The sequence below is a fragment of the Bison bison genome, unplaced genomic scaffold (assembly GCF_000754665.1).
Source record: "Bison bison bison isolate TAMUID 2011002044 unplaced genomic scaffold, Bison_UMD1.0 scf7180017864514, whole genome shotgun sequence".
In the NCBI taxonomy this organism is placed as follows: Eukaryota; Metazoa; Chordata; class Mammalia; order Artiodactyla; family Bovidae; genus Bison; species Bison bison.
This window is the reverse complement of record NW_011495067.1, coordinates 1,060,645-1,070,970: the sequence shown is the minus strand read 5'-3', so window position 1 is coordinate 1,070,970 and position 10,326 is coordinate 1,060,645.

Genomic DNA, 10,326 nt, shown 5'->3' with positions numbered 1-10,326 from the left:
ATAATTAATAAAATTAATTATTTAATAATTAAACCCAATAATGTGCTAATTATAATGATTACATTATTCATGCTTATAAACTATGCTTTTAAAAAGTCAATCAAAATGTTCTCTATCATAACATGATATTCAATAACTGATTTTCCAATATTCGCTAATGAGTGTGAAAGTAGGATGTATACAATCACAATTGGTGAGAGGTGGAATTTCAAAATACTTTAATAAGCACAGAAATCTGTCAAAAAAGTGAATTATAAAACATATACTATGGCAGAAAAATTATGTATGTATATATACATAGAAACAGAAGAATCATTGATATAAACAATGTGAGGTGTTTCAAATCATATGAAAAGTTCTAGAATGCATGAGGACAGGATGAATAGGTGGAATGAATACAAGAAAAGTTAACACATATGAAAATAAAGGTAAAAATGTCAATGTCTATAGGCAATAAGTTCTAGAAAAATATAAGGAGACAATGTATCAGTTTTCATAAGGTATTTGAAGACATGTGACCTATAATTTCACAGCTATATCACACACTGAAGAAGACCCTGATGCTGGGCAAGACTGAAGGCAGGAGGAGAAGGGGACAACAGAGGATGAGATGGTTAGATGGCATCACCAACTCAACAGACATGAGTTTGAGCAAGCTCCAGGAGATGGTGAAGGACAGGGAAACCTGGAGTGCTACAGTCCAAAGGATCAAAAAGAGTTGGACACAACTAAGTCACTGAATAACATCAATAATCACACACAAACACACATAAGCAAACATGAACTCAGACTGAAAGATCCCAAAGTGTGCAAAGAAGTGATAAATAAATCACAATGGACATATTATTGCAAAATTCTAGTCACATCAACCTGATGAACAGTATGAAAAGGCAAAAAGATATGACATTAAAAGATGAACTCCCCAGGTCAGTAAGTGCCCACTCTGCTACTGAAGAGTGGAGAAACAGCTCCAGAAAGAATGAAGAGACGGAGCCAAAGGAAAAACAACACCTATTGTGGATGTGACTGGTGATGGAAGTAAACTCCGATGCTGTAAAGAACAACGCTGCATAGGAACCTGGAATGTTAGGTCCATTAATCAAGGTAAACTGGAAGTAGTCAAACAGGAGATGGCAAGAGTGAACATCCACATTTTAGGAATCAGTGAACTAAAAAAAAACCTGAATGGGTGAATTTAATTCAGATGACCATTATATCTACTACTGTGGGCAAGAATCCCTTAGAAGAAATGGAGTAGGCCTCATAGTCACCAAGAGTCTGAAATGCAGTACTTGGGTGCAATCCCAAAAATGACAGAATGATCTCTGTTCGTTTCCAAGGCAAACAAGTCAGTATCACAGTAATTCCAAGTCTATGCCCAATGTCTACACATGTACATCACTAGATGGTCACTACTGAAATCAGACAGATTATATTCTTTGCAGCTGAAGATGGAGAAGCTCTATATAGTCAGCAAAAAGAAAACCGGGGTCTGACTATGGCTCAGATCATGAACTCCTTCTTGCAAAATTCAGACTTAAATTGAAGAAAGAAGGGAAAATCATTAGACCATTCAGGTATGATCAAATTAAATCCCTTATGACTATACAGTGGAAGTGAGAAATAGATTCAAGGGATTAGATCTGATAGACAGAGTGCCTGAAGAACTATGCATGGAGCTTTGTGACACTGTACAGGAGGCAGTGATCAAGATCATCCCCAAGAAAAAGAAATGCAAAAAGGCAAAATGGTTGTCTGAGGACACCTTAAAAATATCTGAGAAAAGAAGAGAAGCTAAACGCAAAGAAGAAACGGAAAGATATAAGCATCTAAATGCAGAGTTCCAAAGAATAGTAAGAGGAGATAAGAAAGCCTTCCTCAGTGATCAATGCAAAGAAATAGAGGAAAACAATTGAATGGGAAAGATTAGAGATCTCTTCAAGAAAATCAGAGATACCAAGGGAACATTTCATGCAAAGATGGGCTCGATAAAGGACAGAAATGGTATGGACCTAACAGAAGCAGAAGATATTAAGAAGAGATGGCAAGAATACACAGAAGAACTGTACAAAAAAAGAGCTTCATGACCCAGATAATCATGATGGTGTGATCACTCACCTAGAGCCAGACATCCTGAAATGGAAAGTCAAGTGGGCCTTAGGAAGCATCATTAGGGACAAAGCTAGTGGAGGTGACGGAATTCCAGATGAGCTATTTCAAATCCTAAAAGATGATGCTGTGAAAGTGCTGCACTCAATATGCCAGCAAATTTGGAAAACTCAGCAGTGGTCACAGGACTGAAAAAGGTCAGTTTTCATTCCAATCCCAAAGAAAGGCAATGCCAAAGAATGTTCAAACTATAGCACAATTACCATCATCTTACACACTAGCAAAGTAGCGCTCAAAATTCTCCAAGCCAGGCTTCAACAGTATGTGGACTGAGAACTTCCAGATGTTCAAGTTGGATTTAGAAAAGGCAGAGGAACCAGAGATCAAACTGCCAGCAACTACTGGATCATTGTAAAAGCAACTGAGTTCCAGAAAAACATCTACTTCTGCTTTATTGACTATGCCAAAGGCTTTGACTTGGTGGATTACAACAAACTGGAAAATTCTTCAAGATATGGGAATACCAGACCACCTGACCTGCCTCCTCAGAAATCTGTATGCAGGTCAATAAGCAACAGTTAGAACTGAAAACAGAACAACAGACTGGTTCCAAATTGGGAAAGGATTATGTCAAGGCTATATACTGTCACCCTGCTTATTTAACTTATACACAGAGTACATTATGCGAAATGCTGGACTGGATGAAACATAAACTAGAATCAGGATTGCTGGGAGAAATATCAATAACCTTAGATATGCAGATGACACCACCCTTATGGCAGAAAGTGAAGAGGAACTAAAGAGCCTCTTGTTGAACGTTAAAGAGCAGAGTGAAAAAGCTGGCTTAAAACTCAACATTCAAAAAGCGAAGATCATGGCATCTGGTCCCATCACTTCATGGCAAACAGATGAGGAAACAATGTAAACAGTGACAGGCTTTATTTTCTTGGGCTCCAAAACCACTGCAGATGGTGACTGCAGCCATGAAATTAAAAGATTCTTGCCCCTTGGAACAAAAGCTATGACCAATCTAGAGAGCATATTAAGAAGCAGAGACATTACTTTGCTGACAAGGGTCTCTCTAGTCAGAGCTATGGTTTTTCCAGCAGTCACGTATAGATGTGAGAGTTGGACTATATATAAAGAAAGCTGAGCACAGAAGAATTGATGCTTTTGAACTGTGGTGTTGGAGAAGACTCTTGAGAGTCCTTTGAACTGCAAGGAGATCCAACCAGTCCATCCAAAAGAAATCAGTCCTGAATATTCATTGGAAGGACTGATGCTGAAGCTGAAGCTCCAATACTTTGGCCACCTGATGCAAAGAACTTAGAATCATTGCAAAAGACCCTGATGCTGGGAAAGATTGAAGGCGGGAAGAGAAGGGCATGCCAGAAGATGAGGTGGTTGAATGGCATCACCAACTCGATGGACATGAGTTTGAGCAAGCTCCAGGAGTTGATGATGGACAGGGAGGCCTGGTGTGCTCAGTCCACGGGCTTGCAAAGAATCAGACACAACTGAGTGACAAACTGAACTGGACTGAGTCACATCAAAGACAAAGAAAGCATTTTAAAATTTCACAACAATAAATGGCAGATCATGTTACCAGTTAAAACTTCGAACAACATTCTTTAGGAGGCAGTAGGATGTAGTGCTCGATATTCTAGATGCTAGAGCCACAGGTCTGTGAATCCAGGGTCTGGCCAACACTAGCTCTAGCTCTAAAATTAGACAAGATATGTAACTTCTCCACAGCTCAGTTTCCTCATCTATATAAATATCATAATAATAATTTCTATGTAATAAGATTATTAGAAGTACTAAATATACTAAAATATGTGAGACACATAAAAATACAATCAGGCATGTTAGCAGGCATTTTACAGCTATAAAAAATTATTATTCTCAGACTTCTTGGTAGCAATATTTGATGGAGGAGTACCACAGAAGAACATTTTCAAATTGCTTAAGAAACAATGGTGCTTGTTAGAATTTTGTATCTATTTTAACAATCATCTTAACACATGGGTGGAAGAACAGAAAAAATATAATAAATATAAAAAGAAATCAAGATAAATATATCAGACATGACATAATTTATACATTAATTTGTAACTATTATTCATGCTCCATCCAAAATTTAGTGAGGGATTATTAAATGCCAACTATTACTAAGTTCTTTATGCACACGTGCATGCTAAGTTGCTTCAGTAGTGTCCGACTCATCTCATGTCTACTGCCTTGCTCAGTGGAGTCCTTACCATTAGTGCCACCTGGGAAGCCCCTCTTTATATATGTATTAACTAATATACTATTCATATTAGCCCCATGTGGAAAAGAGAGATTCACCAAGGGTCACTCAGGGTAGACTGTCAGGCAGTCAAGGGTTACCTCCACAGTAAGCCTTCTATGTAAGATCTGTAAATGTGAGGCAGGTCTTAAATATAAACCATCTGTTACTGATTCCCTTTCTGAGTCTTTCTTCCATGAAAGTTTGTTTATAGACGTTATCTCTGAGAAATGGACCCTGAGTGCGCTTTCAGTGGAGGCAGAAACCTTTCTTTCTAAGGAGTTTTTAATTTTGGTTACCTGTGCTGTAGTGTTCTCTTTCACACAAAAAGCAAATTTGTGGTTGAGTACAATTATGGATAAAACCAAATACTTCCTAACAAAAGATTGCCACTAGCTGGCTAGCCCTCACAGGGAAATGTGTGCAAAGCACAGAGCTTTAGTAACTAATAAGGACCTATTGTATAGCACCAGGAACTCTACTCAGTACTCTGTAATGGCCTAAATGGAAAAAGAAAGTTCAGAAGAGTAAGTATATGTATAACTGATTCACTTGGTTGTCCAGCAGAAACTAACACAGCATTGTAAATCAACTATGTTGTTGCTTAGTCGCTTAGTCATGTCCAACTCTTTGCAACTCCATGGACTGTAGCCTGCCAGGTTTCTCTGTTCATGGGATTTCCTAGGCAAGAATACTGGAGCAGGATGCCATTTCCTTCTCCAGGGGATCTTCCTGACCTAGGGATTGAACTCAGGTCTCCTGCACTACAGGTAGATTCTTTACTGTTGAGCCACCAGAAAAGTTTTTTAAAAAACATAGAATTTTATTTTTGTTGTTGTTGTTTTGGACAAAACATGCATGCACGTTCTCCGGTATGTGAGTCATAGCAAGGAAGAACTAAAGAGAGAGGAAATAATATTAAAGTTAGAGACTATGATATTCCACTGGTCATCCACATTACAGGCAGATTCTTTACTATCTGAGCCACCAGGGAAGCCCTAAGAAATAACAATGGCTGGTTAACTACTCAGAACCTTAAGGCTACAATCATGTAAGAAAATAGTTAAGGAAAAACAGGTTAAGAAAGCAAGCATGCAGATGCAAGCAGGGCCACAGTCATCTAATTCTAATTCTGTAGGCTTGGGTGGAAGCTGGTCATATCTTGCAAACTCCATCTTGACACAAAGCTCACTGGTAGAAGTTCTTTCCATCCAAAGACCACCTGTTTCTAAAAAGTTCTTAAGAATTTCTCATTTTAAATGTCCTAAAGGTATGTTAATTCTGTTGTCAGTGAGTTAAACCCTGTGTCTTTTATAGCTGGGACACACGAATGTAGGTTTTCACTTTCTCAAGTTTATCTACTATTGTAGCAGTCAAAATTACCTGACAGTTCCCTTCCATTGTGGGTCCTAGGCCTTTTTTTTTCTTTTCATGGTGTCTTTCCCAGATGACAAAGTCTCTGTTTCTTAGGGCATGTAGAAGCTACTTCGAGAATATGAAGGAAATGCAACTCATACCTGATGGTGATAAAACTAGTTATACTGCAGGAAGCCCTTGCAGAGTTTTGTCACATCTTCAAGGTGGAGCCCCAAAACTGGGGGAGAAATACACAACCTTAAACAAAGACCTGTGACGTGCTTTTATGATGAGAGTCAGTGAGTCCTCATTTGAACTTAAAAATACCACTGACTTTCTCTGCTTTTCATGAGGATTGGAACTGACAAGGACGATAGGACTTCTGAGTAAACATCAAGGATGCACAAAGTCCTCCAGGAACTATCCCAGGACAATGAGTGCCTCCGTTCATGCAAAGGGAGGTTGAAATTCTCCAGGTTGGAAACACAAAGTCACGCAACTTTTTGCTACCCTCAGAACCCTACTGTCCTGCTGTTCATTCCCAACTACGCCAATTGTCTAGCTGTATTTCACTGTGCAAACTGTTCGCTGAACCCAAGATAGACAAGCAGTCAGGCTGGAATAAAATGTGGAGAGCAGTTAAGAACGCAAATATTCTTCATTCGCAGCAGCAAGGCAGACATGCTTTACTCTCTACTGGCTGACACAGCAGCAATGATGGCTATGCAACTCAACTCAACCCATCTCGACTGGACTGGACTGAACTCGACTCAACCCCCACCCCCGCCAAGAACTTTTGAGGTTATGCTTATACAGGGCAATTTTCTCAACAATGCTGATACAGCACAGTGTTCAGTTTGTCCTCCTTGGGGTGGAACACACGGTCTGAACATGAACTGCCTGCTGTCAACCAACAACAGGAAATAATGAAGAGCAGTGACAAAAAGCAATGTTGTTAGTAACAGGCAGCTTTCCACCAGGGATACACTGCTTTCAAATTTGATCAAAGCATTCCTGAAAAGGGATATTAAGGGACACAATACACTTAGCATCTGGAAGCCTAATGAAGAGAAATTGGAACTGAGATTCACTGTGAGACTTACCCCATCACCGAAGGCCTCAGTTGTTTTCCCTGTTTCTGAATTAAGGGTCCTGGGCTTCAGGAGCCACAGAACTATCAACAGGATCTTGGTAGGACATCCAGGTTGTTGAACTTCTCAAAATATCATCAGCAAACCTTTAAACAAACAAAAGTTACATTTCATTTAGTAGAACTTACAGCAGTAGGAGAGAATACTATCTGACAGAGCCTAAAAAGGTGTCTCAAGAGAGTTAAGTCAGAAACAGAATAATTGTAGGATTTGGGGACTCAAGTAGGATAAAGTAGGTCTGCAAAAGTGCAGAACTAAGTAGGGCTGGCAAAGTTTATGAGGCAGTAGTTTAGGGTTAGCTGACATAGGGGAGTGAGGGTCTTGATCAGCAAACTGTCATTGATAAGCAGGCTGTTTGGCAGCGTGAGATTACTGTCTTCAATATATAGATTTGTGGGCATTTCCTGAAGCACGAGTGGACTTAATTATTAGTTTACAATCTTATCTTTCCCAGGCTAAAGCTTTAAAGCTTTCTAGAAGGAACAATTAAATTACATTGATATAAGTCCATCATTTTATCTGTCATAATCACAGATGGTCTCAATTCTCAAAGACTAAGATTTTAATATTAGAGAAAGCAGAATTTCAAATAAAATCATTACAAGTTACAAAACTAGACATTATACACTAAAGGAAAATTAGGTTTAAAAATATATCATCATGAACATCTCAGACTAGCAATACAGCATCAAATTATGTAAAGAAAAACTGAAAGAATTACAGTCAGAAACAGAAAATAAAGTCAATAATTGTAATGAGATTTTAACAACTCACTTCCAACCAAGATTTGAATACTAAAATTAATAAGCTCAAACTTGATATCCAAGAAAAGAGAGCACACAAAGAATTAGCTCCAGTAATCAACCATGTACAAAGACACAAAGAAAGCTTAAGTGAGTTTCTAAAATCAATATCATTTATAGTACAATTAAATAAAATTAAAATTAATAACAAAAATTCCATAAGCCTATAAAGTACAAAAATGAAATAATTTTTCAGGTAAAGAAAAAGGGTCATAGGGAAATTAAGATAAATTTACAACTGCTCAACAAAGAAAGCACAAAAAAAGTGGCAAATATATATGTAAAGCAAAATTTAGATGGAAACGTTTTTTAAATAAGTTCATCAGAAAATAGACAAAAGACAAACTTTAGTCTAAGCATTCAGCTAAAGACGTTTGAAATAGATCAGCAAAGTAAAATTAAAGAAGCAAAAATGAAGAAAAACTGAAATCAGAAATAAAGATGGTCAGAATGGATACTGGAGAACACAGAATGAAGATACTATAATCATTATATGCCTTCAAACAAAACAGAAACCCAATATTTAAATCAGACAAGAGGTGTCACTCCAGCTGGGCTCTAGGGAGAGGGCAACAGGAACACTGCTCCCTAACTCCCCTTCTCAATTTCTTCCCCCTGGGGGGCACTTTTTGGAAAATCATTATTTAGAAGCCCTGTTATTAAACAGGTGCTGTCTGAAACTAATAAAGGACTCACAAGCCAGGAAAAATGCACTTCTTACACTTCAAAGTGGGCTGGTGGTAGAAAGAATTTTCCATACGGTAAGCAAGCAAAACCCAAACATACAAACAGGGAAACAGATAAGCCCTGAAATGACTAATGCGGGATTGTTTTCTGAAATCATCGATTTTTTTTTTCTTTTTCACTCAAGTATACATTTTGCCAGCATTTCCTGTGCTTAATAACCATAGCAGGAAGATAGTATTTTCCAGGGGGGCGGGGTATCCGGTGATTATTGCTCTATTTCAAATAAAACAAATAATATACTTACTATATTTCAATTCTGTTGATTTCACAGTCCTCAGGGGTAAGCCGGGCTCCAGTTGGAGATGCCAGAGATTCTCAACTTGGTTGCCTAACAGGATCCTGAGGCTCACGTCTTAACCTAGACCAATTAAGTAGAGTCTCATGATGGTGCACACAGGCGCAAACACACTCAGGTGTGGTTTTGAAATCTTTTGGTATTCTAGGTGCAAAGTTAACAATTACTAGAATGGTTAAAAGGAAGCTCCAGTATCTACTTAAATCCTACCCAGGTCTGTCCTTAGCTCTTCCCTTTCAGATATTTTATCTGAAGACAAACATAGCAAATTAATCAAAAAGGCAAAGAGCAGGAACATAATGAAAGAACTACTACGCCGGTGGGCTCAGCTTTCCCAAATATCTCAACAAGCTACAGTGATGGACTAAGTCTGAGAGGACAGCGTCTAATAAGAGAAACAACAACGCTCAAATCTTGGGCACCGTCTACCGACTTCACAAATGTAGGGAACCGTGAACATGACTACACAGCAGTACACGGATAAAAAAAACCTTAAGAAATTTAGTTGATTTTCAGTGTAACGTGACTCAACACTGATTTGACTGCCAGAAAGTAAACTCCATCCAAGGCGGCATCAACACATGTAGGATATCTGGGCAAGGAAGGCCATTTTCTCAAGCTTGCTGGAATACTTTTAAGTACTGAGTCACTGAGTCACGTTCTGGGGAGTATACTAGCTGAAGAACATGCAAAATGAGGTTGTGGTTGAAGAGGGAACTCTAAGGGGTCTTTAAAAAGAGGCGTGCAGGGGGGGTTACTATGACAGACATTTATCAATGGTTTGAAGAGCTCACAGAAATAAGTTAGACTTGATTTATGGAGCCAAGTCCAGAAGTCAAAGCAATGGATAGGTGGAAGAAAACACTTTTCAGTGACGTTGACCATCAAAAATGTTAACGACGATGGGCGGCCACGCAGGGCGGGGTGGTGGTGGGGTGGGTCACTCCTGGTCACTGAGATTTGAGGCTTCTACTTGAAGGGAGTTTCAGAACTTATGGGTGGACTCAAAGTCTCATCACCTGAGATTTTATGATCTGTGTATTGAAACGTCGCCCCAGGTAAATGTGGGGCTTTCCCACTTTGGGGGCGCTAAGGAAACCCTGAGCGCGGGGGGGCATCTGCACTCAGGCCACCCGAGCTAAGGTGAGCGCCGGCCGGCAGGGCGCTCTGCCCGTGCTGACTTTTCCGACTGGGAGAAGCCATTGGCTTCTGCAGACTTCACGTCCGACAACGAGCTTCACACAGGTCTCCCGCGTCCTGCTTCCTCCTTCAAACCCACTCCCCCACAGGCGCTGCTCCTGAGGCGCCCGGCCCGGCGGCCCCACAGGCCACAGGCCCGAGCTTCCAACCGCTCCAGAGCCTTCGCCCCATAGTCCGCCCACATTCCCATCCCCCGGCGGGGTGGGGAGCCCCGAGTCGCCCACCGAGGGAAGACAGGGAGCCCGGCGGGCTCTCTGCCCCGGGCCGACTTTCTCGCACCTTCTATTATCTGGAGCTCCCCTGCCCCTCGAGCGGGGACGCTGGGGGCCAGTCTAAGGGGAACTCGGGCCGGAGCCGGGGCGCCCGCGCCCCCTG